This window comes from Apium graveolens, chromosome 10 (genome assembly GCF_009905375.1).
Source record: "Apium graveolens cultivar Ventura chromosome 10, ASM990537v1, whole genome shotgun sequence".
In the NCBI taxonomy this organism is placed as follows: domain Eukaryota; kingdom Viridiplantae; phylum Streptophyta; class Magnoliopsida; order Apiales; family Apiaceae; genus Apium; species Apium graveolens.
Genome location: NC_133656.1, coordinates 136,266,595 through 136,272,614, shown reverse-complemented (window position 1 = coordinate 136,272,614; position 6,020 = coordinate 136,266,595). Strand labels below are relative to the sequence as shown.

Here is a 6,020-nt window from a genome sequence, read left to right as displayed (position 1 = left end):
ATTAAACTCTTCTTTAAGAACTCAAATGCACCCACACACTCGTCCGCAAACTTAAACGGGACATCCTTCTCTAGAAGATTTCACAAAGGTTTAGAAATTTTTGAGAGGTCCTTGATGAACCGCCTGTAGAAGCCCGCATGACCAAGAAAACTGTGAACTCCCTTACTAGAAATTGGTGGGGGAAGATTTTTGATGACCCCCACTTTGGCTTTGTCCACCTCAAGACCCTTACTAGAGACCTTGTGCCCAAGAATGATGATATATCATACCATAAAGTGACATTTCTCTCAATTGAGAACCAAATTGGTCTCAACACACCTCTTGAGAACGTTGTCTAAATTCTGCAAGCACTCATCAAATGAATCACCAAACACAGAGAAATCATCCATGAACACCTCCACATTCTGACCAATCATATCAGAGAAGATAGCCATCATGCATTTCTGAAATGTGGTCAGTGCTCCACAAAAACCCAAAGAAACTCTCCAGAATGCAAAAGTACCAAAAGGACATGTTAATGTAGTCTTTTATTGATCTTCTAGAGCGATACAAATCTGATTATATCCCAAATAGCCATCCAGAAGACAATAGTAATAATGCCCCTCCAATCTGTCAAATATTTGATCAATAAACGGAAGAGGGAAGTGATATTTTCTTGTGGCCTTGTTCAGCTTCCTGTAATCCATGCAAACTCTCCACCCCGTGACTGTTCGTGTAGGAATAAGCTCATTCTTCTCATTAGCAACAACTGTGATACCTCATTTCTTTGGCACACACTGAACTGGGCTCACCCATGAACTATCCGAAATGGGATAGATGATCCCTGCATCTAGCCACTTAAGAATTTCCTTCTTCACGACTTCCTTCATGATTGGATTTAGCCTTCTCTGTTGCTCAACAGTAGGCTGTTAGGGAGAAAACACGCGCTAAAATTCACGTAAGTATACGCATTTGCAAGTAGTATAAGATATAAATCAGATTTGTTCCCACTGAGACTGGTTTAGGTTAAGTTCAATTTATGCATCTATGCAACAATGTATGGTTATCGCTCAATGCTAAGACAAATAACAAATTGGGTTTTGATTAAACTAAGAGATTAAACTAACAATTATAACTAAGAGAACAAGAATGGTTGAATTAATATATGACAAACATGAGATTCTAACTTCATTAAATACTTCATTTAATAGCCTTATTATTCTTAACCTTAGCATGTAATGGTGATGACACTAATCAGATAACACGAAACTAGTAAACGCCAACTTTCGTTGTACGAATACCCTACTACCAAGCATCCACAAAAGAGATAGAAGTTGAATATATACCAATTATGCTGAGTCCTTATATGTCTATAAGAATTCAAAACATAACGGTTTAATGCGCAAGTTATCTATCGTGATTATATAGGGCAAGTAAGATGGTTAAAATTATCTACAAATCATGCATAACAAATACATGAACCCATGCTAGCATGGCAAGTTCTAAACCTCCATATTCACTGTCACTTCAATAGAGATTAACACCTATCTTATATGTTAGCTACACACATAAGACAAATAAGCACAACCAATACTAGGATTTCAATCAATCACCACACCGAGATATCGAAACAAATAAATATTGAAATCCATAAGTAAATCCTCTACAATCCCATGATAACGATTAGCCCATAATTGAACTCATCGTCATCATGGGTTCCAACAAAAGCATGGTATAAAACAAGGTCTTAATAAAATGAATAATAATTAAAGTACGAATAAACGAGATCTAGGTTCAACAAGAACGAAAGTGAGCATCCAAAGTTATAACTAATTCAAAGAATCACAAGTAGAAAACAAGATCTTCTTTTTCGGAGTTGTTTTGTGCTTCTAGGTCTTCTCCTTGATCTCTCAATCTTCCCGGATGATGAAAACCTTTTTTTAAGTATATATACGCCCCTAGTGGACCTGTACCCTTAAAATTATCAAATTCCACTCAAAAAAGGCTTTTTCAGCGAAATCAGCGAAATCAGCCACGCATCAGCACGCGGTCGCCTGCTGTCTTCACGCGACCGCCTGCTAGCACGCGACCGCCTGCTAGCACGCGGTCGCCTGCTAGCACGCGGTCGCCTGCTCCTGGTGTGCGGCCGCCTGCTACCCTTCTGGAAAATTCTGATGAATCTTATTTTGCCTATAACTTGAGTTCAACTCATCAGAATTAGGCGATTCAACTGTCCACGCGAAGCTAACGAGATTATCTATAACTTAACAATGGCATTGGCTTCCAAATATGATCACTTTTCATCATATTTCCTTTAAAAGATCCTTTCTTCATTTAACTGATACCTGAAATGCAATAACACAAATACACATCAAAATACCAACAAATTGAGTCCAAAACACCAATTTAAGCTTGTAATAAACTGTTCCAAGTGGATATAAAATCCACTTATCACACCCCCAAACTTGAATTGATGCTTGTCCTCAAGCATAAATCAAAACTACAAAACAAACCTAATGCATGAATGCAACTAAATGATAATGCAATCGATCCCCTCAGAATAACCATAACCAAATGAATAAGCCGATGCCTCTAAGAATGCAATGACTTAAAACAGAGTTCGAATAAATCCCGCAAACCAACTCACAAACCAGAAACGTGCGTGTGTGGAATGCTTAACAGATATCTCTCGATACTAGATCAATAACCATAACTTATCTATCATCGAAACAATCAAAAGTTTATAAACAGAATAGACAATAAACACATTATGATTCCCCTATTAAGGATCTCTCTAAGGTATCTGACTTTGGCAATTGCTCATGCTCTGAATTTACTACAGAGCAGACCCACTCTACTTTAAGGCACTCCTCTTCAGATTTGGGTAACTTTATTTACTTGAACACATTAAAAGTGACCTTTTGATCGTAAACCTTTATCGAAAGCTCTCCTTTTTGCACATCGATCATAGTTCGGCCTGTAGCCAAGAATGGTCTTCCCAGGATAATGGGAATCTTCTTATCTTCCTCGAAATCAAGAATTACAAAGTCAGCAGGGAAGATGAGTTTATCCACCTTGACCAAGACATCCTCCACTATACCTCATGGATAAGCGATGGAACGGTCAGCTAGTTGCAATGACATGTATGTTGGTTTCGGATCAGGCAAACCAAGCTTCTTGAAGATAGATAAGGGCATCGGATTGATGCTAGCTCCTAAATCACATAAAAACTTATCGAACGACAAGTTTCCGATGGTGTAAGGAATAGTGAAGCTTCCAAGATCTTTATGCTTCGGAGGCAACTTCTGTTGTAGCACAATACTGCATTCCTCCATTAGAGCAACAGTCTCTAAGTCATCAAGCTTCACTTTTCGAGAGAGAATACCTTTCATAAGCCTCGCATAGCTAGGCGTCTGTTCAAGAGCTTCACCGAAAGGTATGTTGATATGAAGTTTCTTGAACACCTCCAAAAACTTCTCAAACTGCTTATCCAGCTTTTTCTTTTGCAGCCTCTTAGGAAAAGGAGGTGGAGGATATATCTGTTTCTCCCCTGTATTACCCTCAGAAGGAATGTGTTCCAAAATAGTCTTCCTTGGTTCCACCTCTGCTTCCTTCTGCACTTCTTCTTCAGCCATAACTGCATTTTCTGAAACTTGAGATTTTTTAGGCTCTTCATCTTGCTCAATTTGGGGGCTTGCGACCTTTCCAGACCTTAAGGTGATGACGTTCACCTGTTCTTCAACTTCCCTCTTGCCTGGATTTGTTTCTATATCACTAGGAAGCATTCCTAGTGGTTGATTCAATAAAGAATTAGCAATTTGCCCTATTTGGTTCTCCAGAGTCTTGATAGAAACAGCATGGCTCTGGCATATAAGAGCCTGGTTTTTGCACATAAGCCGCAACTCCTCCAATTAAGAATTTTCATTCGAAGATAGACATGCACCAAGAGTTTGTTATTTTGGTGTAATTTGTTGCTGAAAACTAGGAGGGTTGAATAGCTTATTTCCAAACTGCTGGAACGGCTGTTGCATCGCATTCTGATTATTGCTCCAGCTGAAGTTAGGATGATATGTGTCTGGAACTGGTTACTGCGATCTCTAAAAGTTGCTCACAAACTGAGCTGATTCGCTAGATATAGCGCATTGCTCCGTCGCATGCGAACCTGCACATAGCTGACAAACACTGGTTATCTGATTAACACCCAAGTTAGCCAGAGAATCGATCTTCATAGACAACTCCTTTAGTTGAGCAGTGATAGCCATAGCTGTATCCACCTCAAGAACTCCTGCTACCTTGCTCTGTGGTAATCTCTGGGCTGGATACTGATATTCATTAGTAGCCATCAGTTCAATTAGATCATAAGCTTCCCCATAGCTCTTCGCCCATAAGGCTCCACCTGATGCTGCATCGAGCATGGGTCTGGACTGTGCTCCCAAACCATTATAAAAATAGTTGATGATCATCCAGTCAGGCATTCCATGATGAGGACACTTCATAAGCATCTCCTTGTAGCGCTCCCAAGCTTCACATAGAGATTCTTTCGATTGCTGCGTAAATTGAGTAATAGCGTTTCTGATTGCAGCTGTCTTTGCCATAGGAAAAATTTAGTGAGAAACTTTTGAGCAAGATCTTCCCAAGTAGTAATCGAACCAGCTGGTAGAGAGTGTAACCAGCTCTTAGCCTTGTTCCTCAGAGAGAATGGGAACAGTCTCAGCTTCACAACATCTTCAGAAACACCGTTGAACTTGAAGGTGTCGCATATTTCAATCAAATCCCAAATGTGCATATTGGGATCTTTCATTGGAGAACCCCCAAATTGGATTGAATTCTGTACCCATTGAATTATGTCAGGCTTAATCTCAAAGGTATTAGCTGTCATAGCTGGCCTGACAATGCTAGATTGAATGTTATTGATCTTTGGTTGAGAAAAATCCATCAAGGCTTTTGTTCATGCTGCTGGGTCTCCCATTGTAATGAGTACCTAAAACACAACAAGTATACCGTGAGAGTAAGAGTCCGAGTCAGTGAACTTTAACGACTACTGATGACAAGCACATAAACTAAAAATTAACACCGAGTCTCCGGTAGCAGCGCCAAAAACTTGTTAGGGCGAAAATACGTCTAAAATTCACGCAAGTATACGCGTTCGCAAGTAGTATAAGATATAAATCAGATTCGTTCCCACGGAGACTGGTTTAGGTTAAGTTCAATTTATGCACCTATGCAATAATGTATGGTTATCGCTCAATGCTAAGACAAATAATAAATTGGGTTTTGATTAAACTAAGAGATTAAACTAACAATTATAACTAAGAGAACAAGAATGGTTGAATTAATATATATAACAAACATTGGATTCTAACTTCATTAAATACTTCATTCAATAGCCTTATTGTTCTTAACGTTAGCATGTAATGTTGATGACACTAATCAGATAACACGAATCTAGTAAACGCCAACTTTTGTTGTACGAATACCCTACTACGAAGCATCCAAAAAAGAGATAGAAGTTGAATAGATACCAAATATGCTTAGTCCTTATATGTCTATAAGAATTCAAAACATAACGGTTTAATGCACAAGTTATCTATCGTGATTACATAGGGCAAGTAAGATGGTTAAAATTACCTACGAATCATGCATAACAAATATATAAACCTATGCTAGCATGGCAAGTTCTAAACCTCTATATTCATTGTCGCTTCAGTAGAGATTAACACGCTATCTTATATATTAGCTACACACATAAGACAAATAAGCACAACCCATACTAGGATATCAATCAATCACCACACACCAAGATATCGAAACAAATTAATTATTGAAATCCATAAGTAAATCCGCTACAATCCCATGATAATGATTAGCCCATAATTGAACTCATCGTCATCATGGGTTCCAATGAAAGTATTATATATAAAACAAGGTCTTAATAAATTGAATAATAATTAAAGTACGAATAAACGAGATCTAGGTTCAACAAGAACGAAAACGAGCATCCAAAGTTACAACTAATTCAAAGAATCACAAGTAGAAAACAA

At 38.4% G+C, this 6,020-nt stretch overlaps 1 non-coding gene across 1 annotated transcript; it reads left to right on the top strand.

The window, feature by feature from the left end:
- Positions 1 to 4,452: 4,452 nt before the first annotated feature.
- Positions 4,453 to 4,559, top strand: LOC141694533 (small nucleolar RNA R71). Its single transcript, XR_012563828.1, has one exon. It is a non-coding gene; the product is annotated as a small nucleolar RNA R71 (small nucleolar RNA).
- The last annotated feature ends 1,461 nt before the right edge of the window (positions 4,560 to 6,020 follow it).